Raw genomic sequence first — 13,355 nt, 5'->3', positions numbered from 1 at the left:
CAGTTTATTAATATGAAATAACCGGATAAACATGAATATAAGAAATAGTTATACGCATCCGATCTGCTTTCCAACAGAGTTTACGATTTTGCTATGAGGTCGATTTTGTGCGCATAAATAAGGTAAAAAATAAATATATTGTATGTATTATAGTAGCAACAGTTACAAAATAACACATTAATATGAACTCTCAATTCAAGTAGAATACAAACGTTTAACTTTATGCGGCACAGTTTATGAAGGAGAATTTTTACACAGAATTTCAAATAAATGTGTAGCCTTAATGTACAAATTAATTTCGACAGCAACTACTATGTGACTTTCAGCTATCGGTTAAATTCAAATCTGTGCTGCAAGTATCAGTATTAATAAATAGAGGATATTTGTTTGATTTGGTGGAATATCGATTTTAATCCAGGAGTGATCATAGAAAATATATTTTTCTATGATGACGAGTGAATTAAAAGATATTCCGCGAAATCAAACAAATTTTTTTTTATGCTTACAAATGATTATTTTTGTATTTTGCCATTCCGGACAATATAATTTCCCGTTGGGCACCCCCATGTATTTAAAAAGAAAGCTCATCCGTATATTTTTATAAACATCAATGCAGAGTAGTCTTCCGTGGTAAAATTGCCTTTAATTGGGTGTCACGATGGGGAAACCAAAGATATCTAAAATTAGTTCCGGTAAAACAATGAAAATTATCGATAATTTTCAGTTATTTTTCACTGTTTGAAAAAGTGCAATATCAGTTTTAATTCACTGATCAATATGTCTCTATAAACAATCGGAAAGCATACAATAATGCACGATATTTGTTATATCTGTTTATATCTATATTTAAAATCCGTTACGGACTTCAACGGGATATTCATGATGACCTTTATTGTTACAAACAGAGATTAAGTTTTGATAGTTGGCAGTATTGTTTTGTTTAAGTAGAAACATTTTAACTTGATATCTGTGTGGAGTGGAGACTATTATCGGTATTTTACACGTCTATTTAACGCACGACAAAAATAGATATCTGTAAACTTTGTTCTGCTTTTTTATGTCTTGTTCAGCAATTTCCGAATGTACACGACTGATTTCTCGCCAAAATAAAGTGTTTCAAAATATCAATTATACATTCAGATAACGCGAATGTATTCTGCCCAACCAAAACAGATACATAGTAAAGGATACTATTTATTTCTTTATGTGTTAGACATATGCTTTAAGGCCGTATTATTACATAAATTTGTAAAACTATGTTATTAATTATTAATGCTGCAACAATACGCCAAAAACCGTATTGCAATATATTGTCGGTTCAAAAACCCGTATTGCAATATATCACAATATATTGCTAACTTGTACCAGAATTATAACTTGCCAATTACCCGATAATCCTGTACATTCCAGTTTTATAGCAAATTCTCTTAAATATTTACTATACATGTGCTCAAGAATTACAAGTAAAACAAACATTTGCAAATTATCTTAAGTATCAAATACATTTTGGCATTTGTTACTATTTAAAGATGTGATGAAATCACGTCCAACCGGGGCGTTTTTTTCCCCACTGAACACACGTAAATCGCGTACCGAGTGGTGTTGGGATGTGGGTCGCGTTGGGTGTCTTGTACATTAGTAATGTGCGGGACACTCGGCGGGATCCGCTCCTCATCACCACCTTTAGGTAGATAGGTCTCATTGGCCAACGTGCAACGAACTCTTTTAAAAATTAAAGTATTTGGCGAATACCCGGGAAGCCGGGGTAAATTTGACCTACTTTGACTCTAAAATTAATCTTTTTCCCCTGAGAGGTCACAGGGGCAGGTCGGGCTACCGTAACCTCGTGAAGAGGCCAGTAGGACCTGTAAATAAACTCTGAAACACACACAAAGTTGGCCACTACTCCTGCGGATGCGAGCATGACAACATCTGAAACAAGGGTGCGGTACTCTAAAGAACATTTCTCTGGAGCATTTTGGTAATTACGTTGACTTAAAACGGTGCTGGCCGGGCTGCAGAGTTCCTGTTGCAAGTTTAGAGGATCTTCATAGGGTTGGTGTCTTCGGAAGTCTTACTAGGTTGTGGACGTTCCATCTAGGGCCTTGGGGTGACGAATAACTAAAGCTTCATTGAAGGCAAAGGTCCCCTGTTTGTCGCACTGTAAATATTCAGAGCGACTTGATCACTTTTAGTTTTCTAATCAAAAGGCAGGCAGCCTGAGGAAAATCATTGAATTAAATAATATTTTGTAATTGGCCTGCCGAGAGCTTCGGAAGGCACATCGGCATTGTGAGGCCGTGCACATAGCGCTCGGTGGCGGCCTCAGGAAGTTGGCCGGCTCGCGTTACAATTGTTCTCAAGAGTTACATAACATAAAAGCCCGATTGCATCTGGTATATTAGCTAATATCTAGGACCCATATGATACAGGATGCTTTTGCAAAGGGGCAGCGGAACAAATGCTAATGACTTTATTTAATAATTTAATAAATCTATGGAACTTACACGTGGTAATAATATTCAACGCCATGTCTATTGCGATAGAATATTTGCATAAATAAATACAATTTCAACATATTTACACTAGATGTTTTGCCAAACTAGATAGGTGGTGAGGGGGGAGAGCAAAAAAAGACGTCTTGAAATCGTTTCAGTGATGTACTGGGTGGTGCTGAAGCCCATATATCGTTACGCAAAGCTGAGTGTATTACCCCAAATAAGGCCGCAGATAAACGATTTATCTCGATCGACAAACCAATTATTTGTCGTCATTAAACGAAAATTATTTGAACACATTACTTATATTAAGTCGATATTTAACGAACGAGAACGCGCTCTACACACGCTATTGCCAATCCGACAACAAATTGTAAAACCGGTTGTTATCGAATTTTCAGAACAAGGCAGAATAGTTTTGACGAGGCATCATATTTCCCCCACAACTTAAACTTAGAGAAAACTTAATATACATAACATTGATAATTCAACGAAAAAGGAACTATGACAGTTCTAATTATTTATTGTTTGATTTGAATAGCAGTTGGTATTTATACAAATAACGTAGCATAAGAATTCAACACCAAAATATTAGTCTAAACTTTCATATTTTACATAAAGGATATTTATTAGGAGTTTCATAAATAAATAACATTTTCAAAGACAAACTAGCTTTATTAATTATAAAAGTAATGTTTTAAATGAAAAAATACAAGCTGCCAAATGGCCTGCTAATTTGATATCGGGGGCAAATCCTGCAGCAACGAGGTTTCGAACGTAAACCATTAATCTGTCGTGAGAATGTTGTTGTTTGTTTCGAGAATTTTGCAAATCTCTTGATTGAACAAGGCTGGAGTGGCCCTGTCATACTTATTGGCTCTTATATTTTATTAGTAACGCGTCATTATACCAACTGAGTGTTAAATTGACCTGTGAGCTTGGGACACATATAAAGAACGTTGAAGTTACAGTCTGGACAAGATTGGTTGGACGCGCACACGCCATACAAACCATCATTATATTGACCGTACAACAAATGTTGTCAACAGTAACAAATTAATGGCAATAATATTTTTGTCTATTTAGTAAACAAATGAATATCTATAGTATCTGGTCACATGAAAATATTTGTATTAGTCCTATATCTATAACTCTCAATTGTTGTGTGATTAATAAGTCTGTATTGACAGATTTGTTTTCATATGAATAAACCAATTGAATATGTTATGTGTGTGAAATAGAATATTTCTAAAAACAAATCAGTTAGTTCCTCTATTACCTCTATCTAAATAAAACAACTAAACAAATATTCATTTTTTTAAAACAATAATAAATATATAAAAAAGAGAGTAAATAATCAATAAAAACAACTTCTCAACCACTGACCAATCGCATCTGCTTGTTAAATAACCAAACTAAAGCATGCTTAATCATTTTCAAAAAGTGAAGATTGTTTAATACAAAACTGAATGATCTAACAACACTTTGACGTTAACATTTTATTAAAATGCAGATCGCATACACTTGACTGTAAGCTAATACATCTTACTGACAAGTCTGCTCTCAAACTTTGAAACAGAATGTGAAACTGAATAATTTAAATGTATGCGACGCTATACACGATGTTCTGTATCATATTACATATTCACGGTTAAAATGTAATAATTATAGTTGTAATAAAATAAACCTGGTCATTTGATACATGGTAATTACGGACATTTAAGTAAACAACAGCTAAGCTACACTATTATATGAAGCATCGGGAAGTTTATAAAAAAAATCGAAAGTTAACATTACTATCATCAGACACAGTTATACAGCAACTGATGTAAAGGGCTCTGAAAATCAAAACAAAGCTTTAAAGTATTGCAAGCAAAATACTTGAGCAACCTTCCAACAGAACCTGTATCAGTTTGTTCACTTAATACGTAGAGATATTTTCTGTACACAACGTTTATTATAAAACCCTTAGTATTATACTCCATGATTAATGTTCTACCTACACATATACATTCCATCACAATGCATTGATTTAAAGTTAAACTACTCACTCAAGTAACTTAATGGAAATCGTATAACCGTAACCTTGACCTGACCGCCCTACATAAGTTTTGGCCCTAAGTGCAATCCCATGCTATATATGCACGTATGGTACATACGAACACATTTTAGAGCAATTGCTAAATTTTATTTCAATGAATTGAGCGAAGACCACTTTCGTCTAGTTGTAGAGTAGAACATTGACATTTACCCTATTAGCGAGCAATACAAATCTAAGCTAGGTCTTATTGAAAGCTTCATATATAAGCTGCCTCAAGGTTCAGGTCAATTAAAACTCATGTAATTGATGGGAACGCAACTGTTGTATGCCAGTAGCTGCTCAACCATGAATGGTTAGGGGCCAATCTCATAATGGGGATTCTCAACGTTTTTTTAATCTGGTTACATTAATTATTCAATATAATTCCAATAATATAGCATTATAATATTATATTAAATTACATGTATTATCAAAACCGCACACATGTAAGCATTGTTATCTTCGATAATGCTTTACTTAATTGACAGGAAGCTTAATACATTACACATACTTGGCATGAAACGGGCAGCGTTTTTGTCTTTCTCATCACTTTGGCAACGGTACTGTTATCGTCAAACTGCAAACTAAGCATCGTTTTAAGCAAAATTGAAAATTGTTATCTCTGATTTAAAAGCTGTCAGGAGCCTGAAGAGGATGTCATACACAACATATGTTACTTTAATTAACTCTAAAACATATAGACTTGGCATAAACACAGGAAGTCACATTGTCATTCACTAACATTACCATTATTGTATCGTCTGCAATTAATAACAGCTGGTTTAGCTTATTCCCACTCACTAACACAATTTTTATAGCATACAATGAATGGTTATGTACACCAGTAACCACCTAGCAAAGTTACTCGACCTTGCGATGAAAAATAACAGATGTTCAAATAATAAGTTGATACTTGGATGAAAAAAAGTAAAAGTAAATCCTTTGACCTTCCTGTATGACCTTGACCTTGAACCTAGAACCTGATTATTGCAGTTGATACTGCACCTCATAACAAACACACGCAAGTTCAATGAAGTAATTAAAAGTCGATTACTTATATACAAAGTTATGCTTCACAAACACTTGGATCGAAGGTATGGAAAAATGGTTCCAACAGGGTCAGAATTCCAACATTTGACCTTTACCTTAAATTGAGGGACCAATGGTGGTCATACAAAACATTTAATATAAGTATTTTGCCTACCAAGGAAAACAAAAGATAAGAAAGGCATGTTTTACAAAAGATATTTTAACTTGAATAACATATTTTAATGTAGCTGATTTATGAAAAACACAGTTCTAATATTTTACTTTTAAAATGATATTGGTATTGTATTGATGTATTGTTCAGCAATATAATAAAAACTTTTAACTTTAAACATAATTAAATCTCTTGAATGTGTGAGTTGGACCTGATTCTTGGGACCTGGTTCTTGCATATGACGCAATCTCATCTGTCTATCCATTTCTACCATGCAATTTCAAAGTTCTGGACAACATGCTGGACCTAAAGCTCTAAACAGGACATAGGGCTAAATATATTTGACCTTTCAGAGTGACCTTGAACCCATAAACCTGGGTCTTGGGTGGGACTCAAATGTTTAATTTAAGTCTTAACATTCTAATCTCTATATATGAAAACGTGTTCAACTGGCATCACTGAATTGAATATGCTCAGAATTATATTAGTTGTAAATTATCCCAATAATAAAGCATACGAAATGGCCCAGGTCTTAAGACTCTAACCTGATACCCAAAGGAACTGAACTGTGTTCAGTATTTGTTATGTTTGTTTCAACATCAAATTAACATCTCAAAACTAGGAGAGTATTCTAAGCACTAATATTGTGATACATGTTCTGACCAAGTTTTATGAAAATTAGACACTTAATAGGGCTTCTGTAGCATTAAGAAGCTTTTTATTTAATTTGACACAGAGACTTTTTTGAACCCCCTGTGACCCATTTTTAAACTCGGTCACGATATTTTTGGGACACATGTTTTGACCAAGTGTTATGAAGATTCAGGCATAAATGTAGCCTACAAATGGGACAACTAGAGTGTTCACAAAGTTTTTATTTCAGATGACGAAGTAACCTAGTTTTTGTTCCCACATGACCTTATGTCAAACTTGATCAAGATAGTATTAGGACTGATGTTCTGACAAAGTTTCATTTAAATTGAAAATAAATAAGGCCTCTAGAGTGTCCTGAAGGTAAATGTTGATGAGGCACAACAGACAACAAACGAGGGACAGCCTGTTTTTTTGTTGTTTTTTTTTGCTAAGGTGAGCTTAAAACTGCCCACATTTTGCATGCAAGTTTGATTGGTGGTTACCATAAAGACACGTGGAAATTTTCCAGGTAATTGCCCCCCTCCTCCCCCCCCCCCCCACACACACACACACTTAAAACAAGACTGTACAACGATTATTTCATGACAAAAGGTAACATCTGGAAATTCCAAATAACATAATAATGGTTTCACCAAATTGAAGTGTCTTTAAAGAAGTAGAACAAAGGCCTTACTTTATTCACCTGAGACTTCAAGAAACAAAACTGATCAGAGCAGGTATAGTGTTCAAAAGGTTTTCTTAATGACATGACAATATTTGTGGCCTCTAGAGTTTTCACAATCTTTTTCTTCAATTGGATATGGTGATCTAGAGTTTGACCAAACACCACCCTGTTTGCAGCCTAGATATCATTTTGATCATTTTTTGTCAAAGTTTAATGAAGATACTAAGTTTGGCCTCTAGAGTGCTTGCAAGGTAATTGTTACAACAATTGAGGGACGATGCACAACAAACAGCAGAAAAAGCCGCCCGCAAAACTCATCATGAGTACTTTTTTATGTCTGAGCTGAAAAAAGTACACAAATAATATGCTTTTGATATTGCTGACGCCCCTATTGGAAGGTCATCTGAATAAGTCTTACACCAAAATTAAGTCAATGTCAAGGTCATTTAGGTACGGGTGATATGATTGCATTGGGGCGAGTGTTGGATGGCAGTATCTAAGTCCAAAAGAAGGTCAAGCGATATGATTGCGCTAAGTGTGAGTGTTGGATCACAGGTGTTGGGTACATTGCCAATTCACTGAAACACTATCAATATGTCATAAAACAACATTTTTCATCACTTTGAAAAAATAATCTGATGTAATATATATGTTCATATAATTTTTTGTATAGTATATCCTTTAGGCACCAGGGCGATTTTTGCAGCGAAACGATGTAGCGTATTGAAAAGTATACAATTTTTCTCTCCTCAGAACCGGGGCTTTTTTTAAAGGTAACACCTACAACATTGTAAAACGTACACGTTTTTCGCTATTTTCAATCCTGTAACGGATTTTCGCGTTTTTTAAAATACATTTTACGGTTTACAACGAAAATCGGGCCAAAAATACAATTTTACCCGTCCCAGCTGTTTGTCGTCAAACAATTATCTGCTTAAATACGGTATAATTTGTTATAGAAAGGGTTTCTACCGTATTTTTACCCTTTTATACAACTGAAAAATGACGTGTATGAGAATACTAAGAAGAACTGTAACGTATTTTTACGAACTTTGTCAATAGAAAATAAACCTCTGTAACGTATAAAAACGTATTTAAAAAAAATCAATACAGATCAATAAACAATATTGCACATGATCCGTTGTATGATTTGATTTTTTTTGCCAAAACGTTGTCATAAAAACATTCGAAATGCAGAACTTTCTTAAGTTTATACCACACACATGACAGAAAATCATTGTTTTCAAAATACCACTCATTTACTTATTAAAGATGAATTTTGGAAATTTAAATATTTATTGATTTTAACTCTCAATTATTAACCATAAATGGTCGAAAACTTTATTTGACAAGTTTATAGTAAACAGACTGTATATTGAACATTCAAACGTCGCAGTCTTTATTTAATTTTTGTCTTTGATTAAGTTTTAGTTCATTTACAAACATTGATAATTCTATTTTTAAGAAAAAAAGATGCAGGGTTCCTACGCTTAAATGGGGTCAGGTTTTGAAACAACGAAATTTGTATGCGTTCTATAACGTTGTAGTCGTTCACTGCAAAAATCTCCCCGGTTTTGAGGAGAGAAAAAACATGTATGTTCTAATACGTTACAGGTGTGCAAAGGATATCAGAATTATTTTTTTTGTCAAAGTGATGAAAAATGTTGTTTTATGACATATTGATAGAGTTTCAGTGAATTTGCCATGCGCCCAACACCTGTTTGTTAGATGGCAGTGTCAAAGCTTTTTAGTAAGTTATTTTAACCCAGAAAGTCCTAAAGTAGGTCAATGTCAAGTGTTGTTGGTGAATTGTTGTTGTTCACAGATAATGTCCATGTTAGTATCAAAGCTTTGAAGCAAGCGGTTTTGATGTATTAAAGACAAAACACGTTATTTTGGATTTACAAAGAATTTTAATCGGAATTAGTAATCAAGAGGGTCTGAAAGGCCCAAAGTCACTCACCTAAGATAACAAGATATTATTGGGACAAATCTTCTGACCAAGTTTCATGAAGATCGGAAAATAAATGTGGCCTCTAGAGTGTTAACAAGGTTTTACTATAGCCATATAAGGAAAAATGCCACGCCCCCTGGTGGCCATGTTTTTCAACCAACCGGCATCATTTTCGAACTTGTCCAAGATATTATTGGGATGAATCTTCTGACCAAGTTTAATGAAGATCAGACAATAAATGTGGCCTCTAGAGTGTTAACAAGATTTTACACTAGCCATATATAGCCATATAAGGAAAAATGCCTCGCCCCTTGGCAACCATGTTTTTCAAGAAAACATAACCATTTTCTAACTCATCCAAGATATCATTGAGACCAATCTTCTGCCCAAATTTCATTAAGATTGGACAATAAATGTGGCCTCTAGAGAGTTAACAAGGCAAATGTTGACAGCGCATGACGGACAAAAAGCGATCACAAAAGCTCACCATGAGCACGTTGTGCTCAGGAGATCTAAAAATTAGGACAATAGCAAGGTCAAAATGGGGTAAGCCGTGTGGGTTTATACAGAGTGCTCAATCATAACATCAATGCAAGAATCAAAGCTTTGTAGCAAGCAGTATATATGTTATATGAAACAGCTACAGATAGACGGATTATATCGAGATTTCCAGGGCATTATAAAACATTTAGCACAGACGCATGGACACACAACAAATGTTTTTACACGTAAGGGCTAAAATAAAACACAAAGAATTCAACAGTTTTTTCATTATTTTTTATTGGTGTGATACCAAGTAATTACACTTGTTTCATAGTAATAATAGGGTAAGAATAACACAATCATCATATTTCATAATCATATTTGGGTAAGACAACACAACCATTATATTTCATAATAATATAAAGGAAAGAACAACACAATTTTTTATAAAAACACTTGAAATCTATCACATTCTAAATAGTTACAACTACAGGGTGTAAATATATGATAAACAAACACAACAAATAATAACTAACATGTAAATCTGTCTTCCAAATCATAAACAAGACGTGATTGAAAAGACTAGTTTAAAATGATCTGGTTAATGAATTCAACAAAAATACATGTCACTTTTACAATTACTGAACTAAATCCACAACCTTAAAGAAACAATTCTGAATTATGAGGGAAGTTAATACAATGTAGATCAAGTGAATGACAAAACATATTATGTAGGTCTACTGGTTTCAGCAGTAAATACTGAGTATTTATATGTATCATGGAGTTCATTCCTAACATTGTCAAACTGTTGAGAAAATATATAAAACAGCCAAACAAACAACACTATCATGTTGGTAGATTTAAGAATTCAGAACACAGCCATTGTGCTATTAACTCTGTAGCTGAGACAAGTCTGCTATTCTCTAGTGAAAACACACTTTTAATGAATTTAGGAAAATGAAAGTGTTCCTTTTTATTCACATTGCAACCACAGATATTGGGCGCGTGGCCAAGTCACTTTAACAGTATCAATATGTCATAAAACAACTTTTCGCACACATGAAACCTTGAACTCGTTACAGTGAACTCCCTCTGTAATAAATGCCGGACCAGAACCCTCATGTATACTTGCAAGACGCTAATAAAAATCAAAACATATTTTATAAAGCTATCAAAAACATAACAACATAAAATAAATATATCTATCAATAAAAATGTATACATCCTATCATGTCTTTAAGCAACAGGGTAAGTCTTCATGTTTATAAGTGAGATGATAAAGACCCATTTATGAACATTGTATATCGTAAATAATTGCTTAAAATATCAAAATTGTGCATAAATGTCAAAGAATGGCAACAAAATGTATGCCTGATTGTACAAATTATTATACACTTTATAGTGCATAGGCCTATACAAATAAAAAATATTGCTATTTTATGGTGTAAATCAATTATTGATATGATTATATATATATTTGAGTGATCAAAGCAACAACATATCTTAGAGACAAAATTATAAACATTAAATAATGATAAAAAAATGTCAAAAAAAGAATTGAGACTGTGAATCTTTTTTTGTGTAAAGATACACTTGATTTTAACATTATTACGACTCAAACAGTACATATCATTATTTCCTAGATCTTATAAAGTTTACTGATCCCAAACCTCACTGGCTATGTAACACCCATAAGTTGGACCAAGTTTGAGTAAGGATAGCTAGGTTGAATAAGTGTTTATTCTTGTTTATACATTTTAAGATGAAAATTTGGGCATTTCATTTGCAATACACTTTAAACATTTTGTTACTATTCATTTTGTCTTGTCATTATATTTACTTATAATAAAAAAAGTTAATGAATGTACTATTATCAAAAATAGCAAACACCATTGGCATTGAAAGAAAAAAACATATATCTGTTTATACATTCTGTATTACCAACATTTCACAAACAAACAGTGATATATATTGTCCACAAACAGTGATATATATTGTCCACAAACAGTGATATATATTGTTCACAAACAGTGATATATATTGTCCAATAATATATTAGCCTCCCTCAGGGAAAACGGGGCTTAATGCATGTGCTTAATTTGTCCTCCCAGATAAGCGTCTGCAGTCGCAGGCTATTCAGGGACGAGACTATCTGCTTTTATGGAATTTTTATCTCTTCTAAATGAAAATCAAGTTTAAGGCAAAAGTGTCCGCCACGATTAGCCTATGCAGACTGCAAAGACTACTCTTGTATAAACTTAACCCTTTACCACTTTGAAATGTATTTTGACGCATTTGTAGTCCCATAGAGCGTTAATTTTAATTAAAAACCTTTCTTACTAAATTCAATTCTTATAGGCTTCATTTGCAACCCTTAGAAACTGATGAGCAGCAAACAGCATAAAACCTGACCATACAGCGAGTTACTCTCAGGCTGTTCTCGTTTCATGCTGTTTGAACATCGCCATTTTCACTTTGCTTCTGACAGGGAAAGGGTTAACTCATATACATTGTACATTAAGCCCAGCTTTCCAAGAGCGCCACTCATATGTATGCTGAAAAATGAAAAGTTTTTGACTTCTCAAAACAATACCCATTATGGATAGGATTTAGAAATCAAAATGGTACTAGAAAAAGCCTTGTCAATTTACACCCCTTAATTGTATTTAATTGTATGATTACAATAAGTGATTTAATGTATGATCACAATAAGTGCTAGAAAAACAAAAACAGCACACATATTACTATATTGTAAGTAACAAAGAGCACAGCTGCCATTGAGATGCACCTCTATACACAAACAATTAAATGCACTGCCTTTTCAAAAGCACTTTGCAGGCCTTATAAAACACACCTGTATTAAAGAGAGTTTGCCATAAGATAGCAATCATTAAAAATCATTAAATAATTTATGTAAGTTCCTTTAATACAAGAACAACCACCGAGCATGTAGAAATAAACAGCAAGCATGGAGTCATACCTGGTTAAACCTTAACCACCTAGATGTGCATCTTGACCCGTTTAAAGTCCCTTAGAAAATCAAATTAAATGAAAGACCTTTCGTACTTAATTAACTTCTATAGGCTTCATTTCCAACCCTTAGATACTGATAAGCAGCAAACAGCATAAAACCTAAACAGACTGACAGAAACAAACAGACAAAGTGTAAACTTATCACCTAAGTTGAAGCTAAAAAAACAAAACAAATGTAAGTAATTATATAGGCAAGTAAAACATTAACATGTATACAATACATTGAAAGTGATATGACACAGTTTACTTAACTAAACCTTCCAAAACTAATCTAACTCCTAGGTAAATATAAGCTACCTAAGTAAAACAAAACTCACATTTATCATTAATAAAAGTCATGGTATACTTTGGGGTATGTTTTCTGCATACAACATGTCAAGTATGCAAAAACAGGCAATACATGTAGTAACAAATCATTATCATGACTCAGTGCTCCAGCTAGGCCTAAATTGAAGGGCGCCCCGCCCTGCCTTCCCGAACCTCCGCCCTGCCCTTCCTAGGGCCCCCCCTGCCCTTAATTTTTTTTTTAATATGATGATTAATAAATCTCTTATTACAATACATTGTAAATAATTAATTTCTCATTGTAGACATTGTATTTGAATTGTTTAATAATAATGGCAATAATATATTCTTACAATTATTAATAACATATAAATTAACATGTAAGAGGAAGCGTTCCAGAAACGCCTTGGCGCTCGAAAGTGCCCTTTTGACAAAATACTGCGCGTCCAAAGTGCCCTTTAAACAAAAAAGCCGCCCTGCCCTTTTCAAATCCTAGCTGGAGC

Source organism: Dreissena polymorpha, chromosome 9, assembly GCF_020536995.1.
Source record: "Dreissena polymorpha isolate Duluth1 chromosome 9, UMN_Dpol_1.0, whole genome shotgun sequence".
Classification (NCBI taxonomy): Eukaryota; Metazoa; Mollusca; class Bivalvia; order Myida; family Dreissenidae; genus Dreissena; species Dreissena polymorpha.
Note: the sequence above shows the minus strand (reverse complement) of the source record.